The sequence below is a fragment of the Scyliorhinus canicula genome, chromosome 19, assembly GCF_902713615.1.
Source record: "Scyliorhinus canicula chromosome 19, sScyCan1.1, whole genome shotgun sequence".
Lineage (NCBI taxonomy): Eukaryota > Metazoa > Chordata > Chondrichthyes > Carcharhiniformes > Scyliorhinidae > Scyliorhinus > Scyliorhinus canicula.
In genome coordinates, this window is record NC_052164.1 from 35,613,570 (window position 1) to 35,634,675 (window position 21,106).

Genomic DNA, 21,106 nt, shown 5'->3' on the forward strand with positions numbered 1-21,106 from the left:
TTCTTCACCTTACTGTTCTCCTTTAAGACACTCCTTAAAACTTCTTTGACCAAACCGTTGATCATCTGTACCTCCTTAGATGGCTCAATATCATACTTGGTTTTATTATGCTCCGCTGCAGCACCTTTGGACGTTTCATTACTTTAAAGATGCTAAATAAATATAAGTTGTTGTTGCATTGAGCTTCATTTGCTTTGTTGCCTGTCAAGGCCTTCTGGCTCCGTTGCTCTCCCATCTGCAAACTTAATTCGCTCGCACTAAAATACATTTCAAGTTATTTATGAAAATCAGGAGGCTCTGGTATAAATTTCTGTAGCATTCGGATCTATGGCATCAAGGGTCACATGGAGAGTCCGGAACCATGGCACTGAGATGGAGGATCAGCCATGGTCATATTGAATAGCAGAGCAAGATCGAGGGGCCGAATGACCAACTCCTGCTCTATTTTCTATGTTTTCACTTTCCAGTCAGCCTTGATGCTGCAGGTATTGGTGCTGCTGGATTTCCGCAAACTAAAGCTTTTGCGTTTCTCTGCTGTGACTTCTGATCCTGGCTGAAGCATCAATGGGTCAGCGCTGACATCCACCAGGATAGACCTTCGAGAGAAAAATAAAGGACGAGAATCGGACAAGCCAACTTTTCACGACCGGGGCTTTTAAAGATCACAAGACTTTCTGAGTGAGTGGGTGGAAGGCTGGGTAGTCAGTCGGGTCAGGTTGGGGACAGTTGAGTCAGGGGGGTAGTAAGGTTGGGTCGTCAGTCAGGGGTATGATTGTCATTTATGGCATTCAGTTGCATTATACTGGCTAACCACTGAGTTAGACCTGGTATTAACCAGCTTACTACTTCCATGGTAAGAATCCAGGTAAAACCCCACGCATCTGTCCCAAGTCTCTGGCAGTGAGATCAGTATCGGAGACATTTGTGGAGAGTCTTGGGTAATGAACGTAAGCCCGTCGTGGGTTTAAACGTCCTAGGTAATTTCCACAACTGTGCGGGCATCAGGATTTCCACAGGATACTGACATGCAACTCGCAACTTGCTTCAAATCTCTGAGAAGAAGGATACCAGGAGATCTGGGTCAATACCTTATCCATCCCCATATCATAAGCTAGACCTTCTTGTGTTCTGTCGTTTGATCTTTTAGCCAGGTTAGTAATATTGACCTTTACAAAACTGAGATAAAATGCAAATGACTGCAGATGCTGGAATCTGAAACATAAACAGAAAATGCTGGACAATCTCAACGGGTCTGACAGCGTCAGTGGAGAGGGAATGGAGTTAACATTTTGAGTCTGGATGACTCTAAGAGTGCTCACAGAGTCTTTAGATGTCTCTTAGGGCACTATCCAACGGCCATGCTGCGCCCAAAAAGCAGCTCACCGCAGCGCAGTGCAGCCGATGAAAGCTGGGAGACCCCGCTCCTCTGATCCACCCGGCTCGTGTGACATTGAGATGTAAATCCCATCCACAATGTGTGGGATCACTTTTTGGCAAATCTGCATATTAGATCGAGGTAATAAGCCTCACTCTGATGTGCAGATGCCCAAGGTACCTGAGGCTTTGGGATTCAACCCCTTCACTCAGAGTCCAGGGTTGCTTGGCTGGGGTGTTGGGAAGAATGGAGAGGAGGTTGGGGATTGTTTCGGGGGCCTCAGAGAACGGGACACCATTTAAAAATGACGTGCTGATCTCTCGCTACAAGGGGGGGATCTGGCGAGCGGAACTCCCCGCTGTACAAAACAGGGCTATATGCCGCACTGCGAGTGCTGGGAAACATGTAGCTAAACGTGCCCTTAGTGGAGTCATCCAGACTCCAAACGCTCCATTCTCTCTCCACATATGCTGCTGAGATTGCCCAGCATTTTCTGATTTTGTTTTACAATGCTGATCTGTGGTGTGGGGCAGTGGTCTGTTACAAAGTTAGGATGTATTAAACAAGAATAAAATAATCAGCTTCCTGTGTGCTGTAATTTTGTCCCTTGTGCATTTTACCCCTGATTGGATGCAGTGGCGGACTGGGTCTAAAAATATTGGTTGCCAGGAGACAAAGGGGGCCCACCACAACTACAATGCTATCATTTAATTTTCATAACGAATAAATACATTTTCAAAAAATACATATGGAAAATAGGGTACAATAAAAATTTTTGTGGAAAAAATGTGTATTTCTTAGTAATTACAGTGTACATGTACTGTACATATTACTGGCAGTAGATACCAAATGTAAATACAGAATGTTATAATTGAATTTTTTATTTATTTTTTTAAATTTTAAGTAATTGGTTGATATTTTTAAATAGTTTACTGCACAATTTACACATTAACAAATAGTTCAAAAGCACAATAGAGCATTGCATGCAGTCCACTATATTAAGAGCAATCATTTGTGTTCACTAGATGATTGTGCGAATCTGCCAATAATTGCTTCTGCATCCAATTCATCTAACAATTCCTTTTCAATGGATAGCAACATGTATGATTCCAAATTCTCCTCAGACAGCGAATTTCTTAACCTTGTCTTTATGATCTTTAGCTTTGAAAATGTCACTCACATTGGACTCGAGTAACTGATAGTGTGCAGATGACTTTATAAAGTTCATAAAGGTTATCATATGCCTTGCCATGAAGTCTGTTGGATGCCAGAATTTTTAGTACACACGATGGGCAAGTGCTGCAAATTTTACAATTGTTCCAACTGGAATCCATATTCTCACCATCATTAAGCAATAGCTTTAATACATCAAAGTTTGAAGCAAAAGAAAACAATTCCAATATTACTTGATCTTTGCTGATTTGTGGAAACCGCTTAATAATACCTTCCAATGCTTCATCTTCAAAGCCCTTCTCTGCAATAGTTTTAAACTTTGCTGGGTCCAAGCAGGACAAATCTTTATACAACTGTTTGTGTTGTACAATGCGTGATTCTAGTGACTGGACAATGCGATCCATTATTAGGTTAAACACATTTACTCGAAAATCAGCTAGAGAATCTGAGGAATTTCTTTCATCATCAATAAGCTCATCTGCCATTCTTTTCTTCTTCCTCTGCCTCTTAACTGGCAATGCTGTTTCCAACGCATCAATTTCCAATGTTTGATTTTCATCCATATTCATCTGTGAAATCCTGTCATTACATTTATTTACAAATTCCAAAGCCTTGCTGTGAACGTTATCAAATGTTCTTGTCTGTTCCTTCAACTGTGTTGTAGCTGAATCTACCAAACTCCATGCTGTAAACATATCTAAACCACTTGTCTGTAGATAACTTGATAACGGGGTTGTCGTTTCAAATATATACAAGTAAGTAAATGCTGTCAATATGGTTTCAAACTTTGGAAGACTTTGAAGTAAAACATTTGCTTCATGTTTTGTTTTTGCATCAAACTTTTCTGAATCTTGTATCATTGATAAGCATGTCAATAGATTTACGTAAGTACTGGCAGCGGCATCATCAAAACGTCCAAATATAGTTGTTGCTGCATTGGATTTTCCTGACCATCTGGTCTCACCAATTAGCTTTAATCGTTTCATTTTTTCTTGCCCTAGATGTTTTCCAACAACTTCTATCCATACAGCCATTCTCTCGTATGATGCTTTCACAAAAGTTACTATATTCTGGAGCAAATTGAAAAAAGAAACTGCAGGCACACAACATTTTGTTGTTTCAGTTATCACCAAATTCAAGACATGGGCATAGCACCATATATGAATATGTTGATCAGCCACATCAGCAATTTTACTTTGTAAACCATTATACTGGCCATGGTAGCTGCAGCGCCATCTGTGCTATCAGATAAACATTTTTGGGGGTCAATTTTAAGATGCTGTAATGTTTCAATCAATAGATCAAAATTTCCCTGTCCTGTACCATCATTACTTGGCACAACTGAAAGTAGTCGCTCACAGATAATACCTTCAAGCACATACCGAATAATAATGCTAAACTGATCGCTGGATGAATTATCTTGTGTTGAATCAACCTGAATAGAATAATATTTTGCTTGAGAAACTTCATGACTAATTCTTTCTTGTATCATATTCTTCATAATTTTGATTAACATGTTTATAGTTGTTTTACTCAGGTATGTAACAAGTCCACCACGGCCTTTACTTTGAGCCTTTCCTTGTTGCTCTAATCGTTTGATTCTTTGTTTAGACTTGTTTTGCACTGCAGAAATGTGAGCTGCCATAATGGGGTCATATTTTGCCATCAACTGCACTGTAGCTAAAAAATTGGCATGATTCAGAACCTTATTATCGAGAGTGTAGGCCGATTCATTTCTGTGACCTTGAAAAGGAAGTACTTGCTTGCCTAACATCTTTATGATATCTATAATCCTCATGACAACACTTCTCTGCTTCAATACTTCTTCTTTCCTTTTAATTAGTGATGCTGCAAAAAATGTATCTAAGGTGCCATCATTAACCACACTGATATATTGCTGAGCATGTCTGACATGTGTTGTTGTCGATTCATGTAAAGTCAAGCTCTGGCTAATACGCCTGTTGTCACTAAAGCCATGTACAAAGGGTGATGGATTACAAGTGTTGGAAAACTCCAAAGCTGAGCAGTATGAACAATATAAGCATCTATTTTCTTTGTTATATGTTAGCCATTTTCTTGGGACTGAGTCATTCATAATTTTCCTCTCATACAAACGAGCATCAAATGGCAGATCATCAAGTGGCTGAAGTGGATGTTCAGCAAAAAACTGTTTTAGCTTTGCTCGTGATGGATATTGGAAGATTCCAGTAATTGATCTTTCATTTTCTTGCGTAGGTTCATTTACAGGATGTGCTTCAGAAACCAAGTCATTTATGCTTGAAGGAATATCTGATTCCCTGTCACTAGTTGAAGCTATGTGTTCAGATGTTGCAACTACAGGCAGTACAGATACCGGAACAAGGAAGCCAGAAGAAATATTGGGCCTGGGTTGATTAGTAATGGATAAACTTGTATTTGTCTCTACATTCAAAGTAGCTCTTCTCTGTTCTTGTAACTCGCATGTAATTGCACCATCACCATGAGCATTGTTTCTTGCTTCTTGATTATTTGTTGCAGAACTGGATATTGATGTGGATTGTGCTTGTGGTATTATAAACTCTGTAATAGGCCTGCATCGCTTGGCTGATTCCTTCCTTTCTGCTTCTTTTTGTTCTTTGCGTTTTAGTGACCCAGATTTATGCTTTTTCTTTTCCATGCTGGTAGGGGTAATACTCCTGAAATAAAAACTTAATTAAAAATAGCCCACATTGGGAAAAATGAATATTGACGATTGCAAGAATAACTTGAAGGGACGCCAGATAAACCCCTACTTGATAAAAAATATAAAATAACTTACTTACACTTCAATAGGCTATGTTCATTAGTCAATACTACTGTGGCCTATGCAGCTTCAGAAGAGGAGACAATCCACTGTCCAGTGTTCACACCAGCAAGCAACTGAGACAACTGTTGAAACTTAGAAGTTTGGTCCGACTATAGTAAGACATTAAGAATGGTCCCACGACCAAAGTTAACATGTCCAGTTTGATACCAGTGTAGTGTTACAAGTCGCAACCCTTTGAGTTTACCGATCATGGCTTATCACTTCAATATCTTTGACCTCATGATTCATGGACAAAGGTACCGCTTCTCCTTTTTGGTGACCTCACAACCCTATGTACTGCTTGATATCCTTTCAGGTTGCCGACCATCTCAAATCACGAACTGTAAATTTTTCTTTAAACTCACACACTCTTGCTGAAAACGTGGATTTCCAACTATGTCCGACCCGGGTGAACCAGCCCCCCCCCCCCCCCCCCCCCCCCCCACTCCTTTTCACATCCGTTTAACACTGCTTCGTTCCTTCATACACTGAGTGATTATTTATTTTTTCTTTATTACATTTTTATTTGGTATTGCTCTTTTTAAAAACATTTATATTTTATTAAGTTAGAATACAAATCTCAGGAAAGAAGTTGGAGATTTATTTATCTAATTAATTATAATTTTTAAGGGCCCTTCAGAGATTCACGGGCCCCTTCTTGGCTCTCCGGGCTCCGGACCGATGTACTGGCTGAACCAAGACTACTGTTTGATATCCTTTGAAGTTGCCGACCATCTCAAATCACGAATTGTAACTTTATCTTTAAATTCACACACTCTTGCTGAAAACATGGGGCACGATACTCCGCTGCCCACGACGGGTCGGAGAATAGCGGGAGGTCATCCCCGACATTTTTCACGCCCTCCCCCTATTCTCCCCCCCCCCCCCCCCCCCCCCCAACGACACGAATTGCTGCTCGCCGTTTTTTACGGCGAACAGCGATTCTCCCCAGGCCGATGGGCCGAGTTCCCAGGCCTTTACGGCCGCTTTTACGGCAGCAAACACTCCTGCTTGCTGCCATCGTAAAAACGGCCGCAACATGCCCGTTCTGGGCATCCAGGGCCCCGATTGGCACAGCAGTACCACGGCCGTGCCAAGGGGGGCATGGGCCCGCGATCGGTGCCCACCGATCGCGGGTACTGCATCCGTAACGGACACACTCTTTCTCCCTCCGCCGCCCCGCAGGATCAGTCCGCGGGGCGGCCGAGGGAGATGACGGCCCCGCGCATGCGCAGGTTGGAGCCGTCCAATCCGCGCATGCGCGGCTGACGTCATTGTGCGCGTCAGCCGGCGTGACGCTTGGCGCGTGGACTTAGCGACGGTCGCTAAGGCCGCGATGCCGTGCTTCACGAGGCCCCGCTGCTAGCCCCGCCCGGGGAGGGAGAATCGGGTCCTGGGAGGGGGCGCGGAGGCTGCCGTGAAACACGGCCAGTTTCACGGCAGCCTTTACGACTCGCCGCATTTGCGGAGAATCGCGCCCATGGAATTTCCTTAATTATGCCCGACCCGGGCCCCATTATTCCACATCCTTCCACTACCTCCCCTGCTTCGTTCCTTTTCATGCACTGCTTATTTGTGTCCTGTTCTTTTTTTTTCTTATTCCTTTTTATTACTAAAACAGTTGTCTGTGTTTGTTTCTTTATTGCATTTTTATTTGATGTAGGGGGTCCACTTCATCAGGGGCCCACTTGCCATCGGGCAAGCTGACACCCTGGCCAGTCCGCCACTGAATGTGGAAATGTACCCAATATAAATCGATGAGGATTCATGTAAAAGTGACTCACTTTCGGCCCCAACTCATTACACCAAGACTGATGCAACAGTTATTGCAAGTGTGAGTGTTGCTGGGGGGGTGGAATAGAGGCTCCAGCCACACAATGCAAATAGACCTGGATCTCCCTGTGTAAAAACTGTTGCAATCTCCCACTGTCAGCCTCCCCGCCCCACAGCTGAGAGGCGAGTTTCCGCTCGGGAAAAGCCTTGCCTGTGTTAGATTCGCCAGCGGGAGAATTTAGGGGGCGATTGAGAGAACAGGGCGCTTCGAGTTTAGTTTTATTTTTGTAAAACTGCGAAAACAGCGGAGAATGAGCAGTGCTCCGCCCAGCAATATCAACGAGAGGTAAGAAAGCTTTCTTTTTTAAAAAAAAGTTGCTGCTTTGTAAAGGAAAAAAAGTTTCGCCCCCAGCACTGAGCCACTCTGGGGTGGCATCTTTCTGCAACATTTGCAACAAACAAACATGCTAATCCAGCCCCGGAAAGTACTTACAGCTGCAGTGTGTGCTTTTTTTTTTGGAAAGACTGTTGTTGCTACGGTTTAAGTTTAACCCAACATGAACGAGTTTGGGGTTTAAGGGAAACGAGGGGGTGGGGAAGGGAAATGGGAGAAAAATAGACCCTCGGTCCTAGTTTTAAACTTTTGCAATCTGGGTTCTTGTCACTCCTGTTGTTCAGGCTGCCAATGAATTGAACTCGTTTGCCGCATTGTTGCCAAAGCCTCGGGTAAGTTGTAACACTTTCTTTCTCTGCTCTCCTTTGTCTCTTTTTCGCGCTCTGCACCTTTTTTTTTAGCAGACCGCTTATCTCTTTTTTTAAAAAAAAGTTTCAAACCACCCCCCCATCTAATCTCTCGTTGATTAATTTGGACACTGGCATGGTGACCAATGCATTAATTAACACAATTAATGCTGCCAGACCTGCTGAGATGGTCCAGCATTCAGATTTCAGCGTTTGCATTTATAATAATTAACAGGTTTCCTGAGCAAAGGGTGGTCTGGGAGCTGGTGTTCTTCGTTTAAAAAGTATCGGAATATCCAAGAATGAGAGGGATCCCCTCCCAAAAAAAACCCCACATTAAATGTGGTTTCCGTTCTTACTGGAATGATTTGGGGAATTGTTTGCAATAGTTTGATCCCCGTAATTACTGCATTTTTAAGAGCAAGTTGCTGCATTCTCTACATTGTGTTTGCATCACCATGATCTTTCTCATTTATAGTTAGAAATATGATTCGCTTTCGAAGATTGTAGCACGATTAGATCAATTGGAAGCAGGTTTTGATTAAGGATTTTTTAATACCCTCCTTTTTTATATACTCACTATCTGCTCCAAAATGCACAATCTCGACTAGCCTTTGTAATTTCATGATTGGTGTCAGCCCCCTGGAAGTAGGACAAAGGGATAGTTCCTCAACCTTATTTGTCTTTAAAATAAATTTGAAGTATCCAATTTTTTTTCCCAATTGAGGGGCAGTTTAGTGTGGCCAATCTACCTACCCGGCACATCTTTTGGGTGGGGGTGAGACCCACGCAGACGTGGGGGAGAATGGGCAAACTCCACACGGACAGTGATCCAGGGCCGGGATCGAACCTGGGACCTTGGTGCCATGAGCAGCAGGGCTAACCACATGCTGCCCCCTCAACCTTATATACAGGATTTAAACTATTCAGAAATTGATGCATTCTTGGTCATGAATTTCCGATGTTTATTTGAGCAGATGACTAAGGAGAAGTAATGCAAATGACAATGCCATTTGTAATGGAGTAGATGGTGTCATAGTGGTTATGTTGCTGGGTTAGTAATCCGGAAGACCTGGCATTGGCAGCTGTGGAATTTGATTAATAAAATCTGGAATTGAAAAGCTAGTCACAGTAATGGACGATCATTGATTGTTGTAAAAATCCATCTGGTTCACCATTCAGGGAAGGAAGAAGTCCATAGATCCCTATAGTGCAGAAGGAGGCCATTCGGCATCTGCACCGACCCTCTAAAAGAGCACCACACCCCATCTTTGGACACCAAGGGGCAATTTAGCATGGTCAATCCTAATCTGCACATCTTTGGACTGCGGGAGGAAACCCGGGCACCCGGAGGAAACCTATCCAGGCAGGGGGAGAATGTGCAAACTCCACGCAGTCACCCAAGGCCGGAATCGAACCCGGGTCTTTGGTGCTATGAGGCAACAGTGCTAACCACTGCACCAAAATCTGCCAGACTTGCCTATGCTGGTCTAATTGCGATTCCACTTACACAGCAATGTGGTTGAATTTTAACTGCCCTTGGAAATGGCCGAGCAAACTACTCATTTAAGGGCAGTTAGGGCTGGCAACAAATGCTGGCCTTACTGGTGGCCTTACCTTATGAAATAACAAATAAAGAAAATTAGCAGGCATCTTTACAATGCCAATGATCTCTTACAGGCAAAATGCGACTGGTTGTTTTAAGTACAATTATATTGTGGAGGTCTTTATATTATTGTAACATTTTGTTGTATTTAGGATCCCGTAACATTGCAGAGAAGTTAAATTTTTATACTGTAGTCACTTGGACTGAGGAGAATATCCAACTGTACAGTTACACATTTGATCCCTTTAAATGTCGGGTTTGTGATTATTTATAGCGATATTGCACCAGGTTGAAATGCTGGTAATTGTAGGTTGGTTGTTGATGTAATTATAGAGCTTGGCAGATGCCATGTTCTGCTGATACTCCACTGGACAGTTGTAGTCAGATGATTCCATCATTTACATTTCATTTTTATGTTTCTTTGCACGCATTATGTAGATCTTGACATGTAAAATTGGTTAGGAGCCATCCGAGTCGATTGGATCTCCAACCCCGAGTCTTGCCATTTAGGGTACTGAAAATCTGTCGGTATTTGCTCTTTTAATCCTTCTGCTAACTGAAATTAGGAGAGGCAGTAAGTTGTGTGGGTGGAATTGGGAAGTTACAAAGGGGCATGGTTGTTAAATTTGCTGCTAGTACAAAAGTACGTTAAAGTACGTTCAGAAAGTAAGTTGCAAAGGGGACAGAAGGAATCGGCAAAGCGCTATAGATAGGTTAAGCGAGTGGAAAAAGCAGTGGCAGACGGAGCATAATGCGGGGAAATATGTACTTGTCTACTTTGGCAGGAAAAATAGAAAAAGCAGCCTATTATGTTAATGGAGAGATTACAGAACTCGGGCACAGAGGGATCTGGGTGTCCCGGGACATGAATACAGTGATTAGGAAGGCAAATGGAATATTTTTGTTTGTTGTAAGGGGAATGGAAAATAAAAGTAGGGTTGTACATTTGGTGAGCCCACATCTTATAAGTTCATAAGATATAGGAGCAAAATTAGCCCATTCGGCCCATTGAGTCTGCTCCGCAATCATGGCTGATATGTTCCTCACCGGCTGTCTACAAAGTTACAGGCCAAGAGCTGGATTCCGAAATCAACCAGAGCATCTCCACCCTAGAACACAACACTAGGAGCGGGAATAGGCAATTTAGCGTTCCGAGCCTACCGCCCTCTATGTGATCATGGCTGATCCCATCCTGGCCCCAACGCCACCGTCCTGCCTGTTCGCCATAACCCTTCAACCCATTACCAATTAAAAATCTGTCTTGGGAGTAGTGTGCACAGTTTTGGTCTTGTTATTTTAGGAAGGATAGAAATGTGGTTAGAAACAGTTCAGAGAAGGCTCGCTTGACTGATACCTGGTAGCGTGGGTTGGGTGTTATCTTATGAAGTAAGATCGGACAGGCTGAGCCTGTATCCATTGGAGTTTTGAAGATTGGGAGGTGATCTTGTGGAAACAGATTTGGCAGGGTAGATGCTGAGAGGGTGATTACCTTTGTGAGAGAGACTAGAACTAGAGGGTACCTAAAGGGTCGTCTCCCATTTAAAACCGAGATGAGGAGGATTTGTTTTCTTTGAAGGTTGTGAGTTTTTGGAACTCTTCAGAGATGGGTGGAGGCAGTGCCAATTAATACTTCTAAGGCAGAGGTAGATAGATTTTCCTGAATATATTTATTGCTGCCAGATCTTCGCCTGTCTGTCCTGTGGTGATATGATTGAAGTTTTTCGGATTTTGCATGGAAATGACCGGGTAGATTGAATTTTTTAATTTGCTGGGGGAGTCTAGGATAAGGAGATGGAAAATCAGCCAAGTTATTCAGTAGAGACATTAGGAAACAGTTATTTACAAAGAAAGGTAGAAGCCATGGGAAGCTTTCCCACAGTAGGTGGCAGTTCAATTCATTTTAAAATCACCTTTTTTTTTACATTGCAGTAGGAGGCCATTCGGCCCATTGAGTCTGCACTGGCCCTTCGAAAGAGCACCTTACTCACACCTCCACCCTAACCCAGTAACCTTTTTGAACACCAAGGGCAATCCACCTAACCTGCACATCTTTGGACTGTGGGCGGAAACCGGAGCACCCGGTAGAAAACCCACACAGACACGGGGAGAACGTGCGGACTCTGCATAGGCAGTGACCCAAGCTGGGATTCGAACTTGGGACCCTGGAGCTGTGAAGCTACGCTGCTAACCACTGTGCTACCCTGCAATCCTTATCTGTGATTGATAAGGGTTTTTACCACCAAATTTTAAGAGCCATTGAGCTGTGGTGGGTAAATGGAATTAGAATCTAATTTGGCTATAATCCCACTGAATAGTGGAACAGGCTTGGGGGGCCAAACAGTTAGAAACACAGGCCAGGATTTTACGCTCTTTCCTCCACCTCCTCCTCCCCCCCCCCCCCCCCCCCCCCACAAACCCTAATCGGCCCTGAGGTGGGCAGGTTGGTGGAGGAGTTCAAAATAGCATGGACAGCATTCCCTTTGGGATCCTGCCCGCCCGAACTGAAATGCAGTTTTACGGTGTGACAGACAGGGATTCAGTCGGGAATCTCCCCCATGCTCCTATTAAGGCCCTCAAGTAGCCACTTAGTGCTTACTGAAAGGCCTTTTCCCAGCCAGCCTCAATTTGCCCTTGATCTCGAGTGGGGGTGCGATGCCTTCATTAGAAGGCCCCTTCAGATTGGGGGTGCACCTCAACCCCATGGACCATAGACTTCTGGTCAATTCTTCCTACCCCATCACCCCCCCCCCCCCACACTCCACCCACCCAAGAGTAAGATCGCTCCCCCTCATGATCCCTCCAGGACATTCCCTACCCACTCCTCCCTGGGACTGCTGAAACTTCCCAGCGCTGCAGTTCCTGAGAGTTGGGGCCCGATCAAACGGCCATGCTGTGCCTGAAAAGCAGTGCCGCCGCGGCGCAGTGTGGGCAATAGAAGCCAGGAGACGCCTCTCCCAGGATCTACTCGGCTTGCAATGCCTTGTAAGATCTAACGCGATCTTGCAAGATGTTGCGATTGGGCGGTATCACCTTTTGCCAATTCTGAATATTAGACCTAGACAGCTAGTCTCACATTATAAACTAAAAGCAAATTACTGCGGATGCTGCAATCTGAAACCAAAAGAGAAAATGCTGGAAAATCTCAGCAGGTCTGGCAGAATCTGTAGGGAGAGAAAAGAGCTAACGTTTCGAGTCCAGATGACTCTTCGTCAAAGTCTCACTTTATATGCTGTACTGTTCTATGTTCTATATGCAGTTTCCTGAGGCTTTGGGATCTATCCTCTTCAACTCGGAGTCCGCAGGCAAGCAGTTCAGTACTGGTCTCCACAAACAGGGATTAGATAGAACAACACGCGCTGTGCTGGGATGATTGGCTGACAGCTCTCCGAGGTGGGATCTCCTCCAAGTGCAGACGGAAGTACCGCCTGCTGCCCAAGCATTAAATGGCACCAGGCCTGTCAGATGCTGGGGATGTGTTCCCTGCCAAGTCTCCAGAGGATGGGCGGCAAGCTCTCGCCATCCTAAAAATTCAGCTCATGGGGTAGGAGCACACATGAAAGCTCTCTCAGATCATTGACCCGGTTGAACTTCCTGAAGCTCTGTTAGATTGCCATGCTTGGCTCTAATCTTACCTATTCCTCAAGAATCTACTTTTGACAACTTCATCCTTCTCCCACCCAAACAGCTTTGTGTGCACTTTCCCGACATGGATTGTAGTGTTTCAGGCAGCCACTCGCCACCACCTTCTGGACGGCAATTAAGGAACGCTCCACCCCTATCCCATGTGCAAATTTCTCAAATCCAAATGTGCCTCTCGGGTGTCATCTGCAAACATGGGACAGCATGCACGTGATGGCAATGAGCCTCTCTATTGGCATTGATGAAGTGTGTCTCATGCATTCTAACCCCGAGTGTTCTCTGTCACAAACACTGCCAACATCCACCTCCATATCGCCCGCCTCCTCCCTCTTTTTTTCAGCTCATCTGCTGGATGCACTTTCATTCATAACTATAGCCTCTCTGGGCTTGACTATTCTGATGCTCTCCTGACAGTCCTTCTATCCTCTGCCGTCCAAAAAAAACAGGTGATCCCAAAATCCTGCTAGCCATATTCTACCCGCTACCCAATCCCACTCTGCTATCAACCTGTCCTCACTGACCTAATGATTCCGTAATTCCAGAAGTATTGAATTCCTCAGGCTCATGGTGAAGATCCTCCATATGTATCAGCCACGGCTCGGATGGCCGCACTCTCTCACCTCTGAATCAGGAGGTTCTGGGTTAAAGTCAAACCCCTGGGCTTTAGCAGGGAAATCAAAGCTGACACTCCAGTTAGTATTGAAGCAGTGCTGCACTGACAGAGGTGCCACCTTTTGAATGAGACCTTAAACTGAGATACTATCCGCTTGATCGGTTGTGTTTCAAAGATGTGGTTATGGGAGCGGTGTTTCAGAACCCCAAAATGTATCATGGAGTTCAACCAACCCCCACTTTAATGTATTGTTGCTTTTGAAGCACACGGCTTGTTCTCCAGGTGTGGTGCTACAATTATGGACACGTGGGGTTTTAAACACAAAACAATGTTTATTCCATGAATTCAACTTGCCCTTCTTAAATAAACACTGGATCCCTTAACACCCCTTACTTTAAATAATACAACACTAAATAATTCCTCAAAATGTTCCTTCGAACCTCCAAAACACTTGACACCTTTAAACAGAAACACATCAGGTTAAATACATTACTATTATGAGTTTAAATCACCCAAATGATTCAGAGATATTCTTTCCTGGCAAAGATCACAGCAGATCCAAGCTCTTTTCTCAAAACTGGCTTTCTCCTTTCAAGCCAGCTCACAGCAAACCAGCCAGGCACTTTTCAGCTGCTTTCTCAAACTGAAACTAAAAGCAGATAAAGCAGAAGTGATCTCAGCTCAGCTCCCCCCTCTGACATCACTTCAGTAATGTGAGCTGCTCCATTTCTTAAAGGTACATTGCTTAAACATCCATTTCTTAAAGGTACTCATGACAATGTCATGCCACTATTTTTAAGACCAGCAGGGGAGTTATCTCTGGTGGCCTGGCCAATGTTTATCTACAATCCACATCATAAAAAACATTGTCCGATCATTGCTGTTTGCCGTGTTGAAAGTGGCTGCCCTGTTTCCTACATTACAACAGTGATTACACTTCAAATGGACTGTGATGTGTTATCTGTGTTGGTCTAACATCGACTGCAACTGGATGCAGTAAAACGAGAAACAGGCTTCCGACACAGGAGATGGTCCAACACTGTTTTATTGAACCTGCTGATTGCTGTACATAATCTGCTGTGGGTTGACACTCTATTAACCTAACTGATAACCCCCTACTGGCTTGACTAGACTAGCTCTCTACCACATGGTGATGATGTTCATTGGCCTGTGCACTGTGACTATCTCCCTAGCCGTGTCCTGTGAGAGAGGGAGAGCCTTAATGCCCTGTGAGCTTTACAGTGGTGGTGTCCTGTCTGTCTGGTGATTGGTTGTTCTGTGTTGTGTGTGTTCATTGGTTATCCTGTGTGTCGATCACTGCCTGTCTGCATTTCGTGATATACATGAGTGGACATTATGACAGACTGCACTGGCTTTAGAGTAATTTGAGATGTCTGGTGGTTATGAGAAATGCCTTACAGGTACCAGACCCTATATTCGGGAAGCTTGGGATCAGATTGGACCAGACACGGGATTTTCCGGATTTTGGGTCCTGGGGTGGAGGGGTCAAACTGTTGATCCTCCGTTTTTAAAAATAGTTTATTGGAGGTATTTTCAAATATATACAGAACAAAAAGACACCAAGAACCATAACAAACCATCAACAATGTAACAACATGTCTAACGCTAACCTTTCTCAGTCTCTCCTACCTTCCCCCCTGCCGCCACACCTTTTTACAGTATAACGCTCGACCCCCCCCCCCCCCCCTCCCCCCCCTAACAAAAGAATGAAAAATGAGAGGGGAACAAAAACAAGACCCTCCTTCACCCCTCCAGCTGACATTTTAGCACTCTCTCTTTTTAAAAGAAAAAAGTCGCTGAACAGATTCCATGAAAACCCCTCGTCCATTCTCCTAATGGTGAGAAATTTTGCCAGGTTGCACACCCATGTCCCCACCCTTAAAGACTCCAATTCCACCAACTCAACAAGATCCTCTCCGGGCGGAGGCGAAGGCCGCTAGGTCAGCGCCTCTCTCCACCTGAGCACCCGGATCTTCTGACACTCCAAATATTGCTGCACCTGGGCTTGGTGTTACCTCCACACCCAGAACCTTTGACGATATTTCCGCAACCAGAACTCCACCAACCTCGGACAGAATATGTGGGCATGGTTCGCCGGTGTCCCGGCACAGTGCCTGGATTGGTCCCTGACCCCGGGAGGAATCCATTCATCCTAGACGTTCATCGTATGTGCCCTGTGCACCACTTTAAACTGTATTAGGCTTAATCTCATGAATTACGAGGATGTGTTAATCCAGCACAGGGCCTCACTCCAAACCCCCTCCCGTATCGCGCCCCCCTCTGCCCCCAGTTCCTGTTCCTTCTCCCACTTTCGCTGAATTTCTTCCATTGGCGCTTCCTCCTTCTCTACTCGGCTCTGCATACATAGCCGAGATCTTGCCTTTTCCCTATCTCGTCCTTTGATAACAGCCTGTCCAGCAGCCCCAGGGTGGCAACATTGGAAACGAAACCCCCATCCTATCTCGGGAAGGCCCTGATCTGTAGGTACCGGGACCCATTTCCCTTTCAGCAACTGATTCACCACCGGATTTGAGGAGTGTCTGTTCAATGAGAATGGCAGAGGCACTGATGTCAATGCCCTCAAAGTGGTTCCCTTACACAAGGCCTCCTCCACCCGTCCCCACACCGACCACTGTCCACATTTGAACCATGGCAATGTTTGCTGCCCAGTAATAGTTGTGCAAGTTTGGCCGTTGCAGGCCTCCCCTTTGCCTGTCTCTCTCCAGGAAAATTCCTGGTTTGAGCGGTCCTCACCGCCCATACAAAGCTCAAAATCACCTTTTTCACTTTCTTTCTTAAAAAAACACCTTGGGTGGATGAGGATCTGGTGGAAGGGCTGGGAACCGCAATTGATATTGAAGAAATAATGGAGGGGTTGGAGGGCATGCAGATGGGCAAGGCCCCGGGGCCCGACGGCTACCCGGTGGAATTCTATAAGACGTTTTCGGCGATATTGAGCCCACTGCTGGTGAGGGCATTTAATGAAGCAAGAGAGAAGGGAGTCCTCCCCCCAACAATGTTCCAGGCCTCGATTTCATTGATCCTGAAACGGGAAAAGGATCCAGAGCAATGCAGGTCATACAGGCTAATTTCTCTACTGAATGTTGATGCCAAACTGCTGGCTAAGATATTGGCCACAAGGTTAGAGGATTGTGTCCCGGGGTTGATAGTGGAAGACAAGATGGGGTTTGTAAAGGGCAGGCAACTCGCGGCCAATGTTCAAAGGCTCGTAAATGTTATTATGCTGCCCGCAGAAGGAGGGGAGATGGAGGTGGTGGTCGCGATGGATGTGGAGAAGGCTTTTGATCGGGTGGAGTGGGATTACCTGTGGGAGGTGCTGGGAAGGTTTGGGTCTGGTGAGGACTTCATTGAATGGGTGCTGTTGACTGGGTGCAGTTGCTCTATCAGGCACCAGTAGCTAGTGTGCGTAGGAACTGGGTTATTTTAAACTACACCGAGGGACGAGGCAAGGGTGTCCCCTCTCCTGCTACTGTTTGCTCTGGCCATAGAGCCACTGGCCATGGCGTTAAGAGCTTCTAGGTACTGGTAAGGGCTGGAGGGGATGGGGGAAGTTTTGCGGATCTTAGGGGAATTTCGTAATATTTCAGAGTATAAATTGAACATGGGGGGGGGGGGGGGAGACGAGATATTCGTGATCCAGGCGAGAGGGCAGGAGAAGAGACTGGGAGAACTGCCGTTTAGAATGGTAGGAAGGAGCTTTCGATATTTGGGAATCTAGGTGGCTCGGGAATGGGAGGCACTGCACAAGAAAAAACCTAGAACAAATGAAAGAGGACTTGATGGGACATGCTCCTGCTATCACTGGCGGGGAGGGTACAGACTGTGAAAATGACGGTCCTACCCAGATTTCTGTTTGTCTTTCAGTATCTCCCCATCTTCATCCCGAGGGCCTTTTTTAAAAGGGTGAATAAGGTTATTTTGGGCTTTGTATGGGTGGGTAAAACCCTGCGAGTGAAGAAAGTGTTGTGGAGTGCAGTCGGGGGGGGGGGGGGATTGAGGGAGGGTGGGTTGGCGCTGCCGAACTTTTGAATTACTACTGGGCGGCAAATATAGCCATGATTAGGAAGTGGGTAGTGGGGGAGGGGTCGGTGTGGGAGCGAATGGAGGCGACGTCATGTAAAGACACAGGTTTGGCAGCACTGATAATGGCGCCTCTCCCGAACTCTCCGGCCCAATACTCCACAAGTCCGGTGGTGGTGGCGGCTCTGAGAATCTGGGGGCAGTGGAGGAGATATAAGAGAGTGGAGGAAGCATCGGTTTGGACCCCGATTTATAATAACCATCGGTTTGTACCGGGTAGGCTGGATGGTGGGTGCCGGAGATGGCAGAGGGCAGGAATTAGGAGGATGAGGGGGATCTAGTTATAGACGGGAGCTTCCCCAACTTGAAAGCCTTGGAGGATAAATTTGAATTGTCAGCAGGGAATGGGTTTAGGTATCTACAGGTATGAGACTTTTTGAGAAAGCAGGTTCCTGCCTTCCTGCTGCTGTCACCACGGCGTATACATAACAGAGTAGTCTCCAGTACATGGGTGGGAGAGGGGAAGGTATCAGACATCTACCAAGAACTTATGGAATTGGAGGAAACTTTGGTGGAGGAGCTAAAGGGCAAGTGGGAGGACGAGCTGGGGGGAGAGATAGAGGCCGGTCTGTGGGTGGGTGCCCTAAGCAGGATTAACACATCCTCATCATGTGCTAGGCTTAGCCTGATCCAATTCATGTAGTCCACTGGGCACACATGACGGTCGCCCGCATGAGCAACTTTTTCAGGGTAGAGGACAGGTGTGTGAGGTGCGTGGGAAGTCCAGCAAATCATGTCCACATGTTTTGGGCATGACCGAAGCTTAGAGGGTTTTGTCAGGGTTTTGCTAAGGCGATGTCCACGGTACTCAAAACACGGGTGGTGCCGAGTCCGGAGGTGGTGATCTTTGGAGTGTCGGAAAAGCCGGGGGTTCAGGGGGTGAAAGAAGCTGACGTTTTGGCCTTTGCCTTCCTGGTAGCCCGGAGACGAATCTTATTAATGTGGAGGAACTCGAAGCCCCGAGTGTAGAGACCTGGGTTAGTGACATGGCTGGATTTTTTAGTCTCGAGAAAATAAAAGTGCGCCTTAAGAAGGTCAATGCTAGGAGGTGGCAGCCATTCGTCGACTTTCTCAGGGTAAATTAAAATGTCTACAGAAGCAGAATTCCAAAAAGAGGGCGGGGGGTGGAGTGCCATACTGTTGTTTTATTGTTGGGGGTGCAAAGACTGTGATGCGGTGGAAATGTTTATTGTGCCATGTTTATGTCGCTGTTACTATTATTATTATAAAACTTGCAAATACCCTAATAAAAATATTTTTTAAAAACTGCCTTGGGCAAGAAATTCAGGAGATTTTGAAACACGAATAAGAATTTTGGCAAGACTGCCATTTTTGAACTCTGAACTCTCCCCGTTTGTGATATTGGCAGCGTATCCCATCTCCTATAGTCCTCCCTCACTTCCTCCACAAGCTTCGTCAAGTTTAACTTCATATGGCACGAAGCTAGGCTCAGCTCCAGTGGTCTTTCCCCCTCCCACCTCCCCAGTACCCCATTCTCTTACGGCTTGAGGAGCCATCGCCATGGCTCAGTCGCCAGAGCAATGGGGAGAGTGGATACCCCTGCCTTGTCCCAAGTTGCAACGTGAAGTACTCAGAACTGACCCCGTTAGTCAGGACACTTGCCCTCGGGGCCTTATATAGTAAACTTGTATAGTAAACTTGTATAGACAACCCCCTGTCCAAACCTGAACCACTCCAACACATCAAACAAGGACACACACTCCACCCGGTCAAATGCCTTCTCCGCATCCATAGACACCACCACTTCCACCTCCTTTTTATTCCCCTCTTGCAAGCGTCACGATCGCATCCAATCACCTATGTACATTGGTCGCCAACTGTCTGCCCTTTACAAACCCCTTCTGGTCCTCCCCAAAGCCCCTGACCCACAACCTTCTATCTTTGCAGCCAGCACCTTCGCCAAAGGTTTTGCATCAACGTTCAGTAACAAAATCGGCTATTATGACCCACGCTGTTTGGGGTCTTTGTGCTTCTTTAGGATGAGTGAGATAGATGCCTGCGACAACGTGAGGGTGGGGGGGGGGGGGTGTATCACCATTCTCCAGCGCCTTGTTATATATCCCCATCAACGTGAGACCCAGCAGCAACCCAAATTGCTTATAGAACTCGGCTGGGAATTTGTCTGGGCCTAGGCCTTCCTGGACTGCATCAACTGGACTGCATCAACCCTGCACATTCCTATCACCTCGCGCAGCTCCACTGGGGCCCCGACCCCATGCAGTCTCATCTGGTCCTCCCTCAAAAACCTCTTCCCTCATCCCCTGGTGGCAGTTCCAACCTGTATCATTTCTGGTAAAAGGTCTTAAATACTCCATTGATTCCCTCCCCCTCAAAGTTTGGTTACTACTTTGCCCCCCTCATCTCATCCGATCAATCTCCCTCGGACACCGCCCCTCTAGCCTTGCGCGATTGCCTCACCCTCTTCTGAGTTGACACAATTCCAAATTCCATTTGGAGTATTTGTTGGTCCTTTAGCAGCGCCTCCTCAGGCATCAGAGTATTTTCGATCTACCGTCGAAATGGCCTCCATCAGCCATAACCTCTCTGCCTGCTCCACCTTCTCCTTATCACGGATAGAAATAAACTCCCATGATCACAGCCTTCAGTGCCTCCCATACCATCTCGGCTGGGGGACCTCAACCTAGTTATTCTGGTCCACATAATTCCGAATGGCCCCCTCTATTCTCTCGCAAACGCCTTTATCAGCCAGTATCCCCATGTCCACCCTCAAGGGGGGGGATGACCCCTCCCCCTTCCCACCCGTAGATCCACCCAGTGTGGTGGGTGGTCTGACACCACGATTGACGAGTATTCTGACCCAACCACTCTTGTCAACAACGCCTTGTCCATGACAAAAAAGGCGATCTGGGAATACCCTTTATGTACTTGCGAGGCGAAAAAAATAATTCCCTCATCATTGGCCTCGTGAGCCGCCACGGGTCTACCCGAGGGGGCACCTCCGCCCTACACATACATACACACGCACAATTAACAGCCTATGTGTGTCCAAGTCAGGGATCTTCACCAGAACCCGCCTCATTAACTCCACATTTTCTCAGTTTGGGGCACAAATGTTGCCCAATGCACCAGGGTACCTTCCAGCCTCCCGCTCACCATCTCACATCTACTACCCGGGTCAGCCACAATCTGCCCCGCAACAAAGGCCACCCTCTCATTAATCAGCACAGCCTGTCCCGTTTTTATGTTTAGCCCCGAGGG

At 46.0% G+C, this 21,106-nt stretch overlaps 1 protein-coding gene across 5 annotated transcripts in view; it reads left to right on the plus strand.

Annotated features, from left to right (window-relative positions):
• The window catches only part of gjc1 (gap junction protein gamma 1), a 108,680-nt gene that overhangs the window by 79,274 nt on the left and 8,300 nt on the right, over positions 1 to 21,106 (plus strand). The window contains exon 1 of one of the 5 annotated variants that reach the window (XM_038779208.1): positions 7,233 to 7,491. The exons of 3 other annotated variants lie outside the window; for them this stretch is intronic. The gene's annotated coding sequence lies outside the window, so the exon portion shown is untranslated. Of the gene's footprint in view, positions 1 to 7,232; positions 7,492 to 7,582; positions 7,872 to 21,106 lie in introns of those variants that run through there. One more of the 5 variants, XM_038779210.1, reaches the window with a different exon arrangement.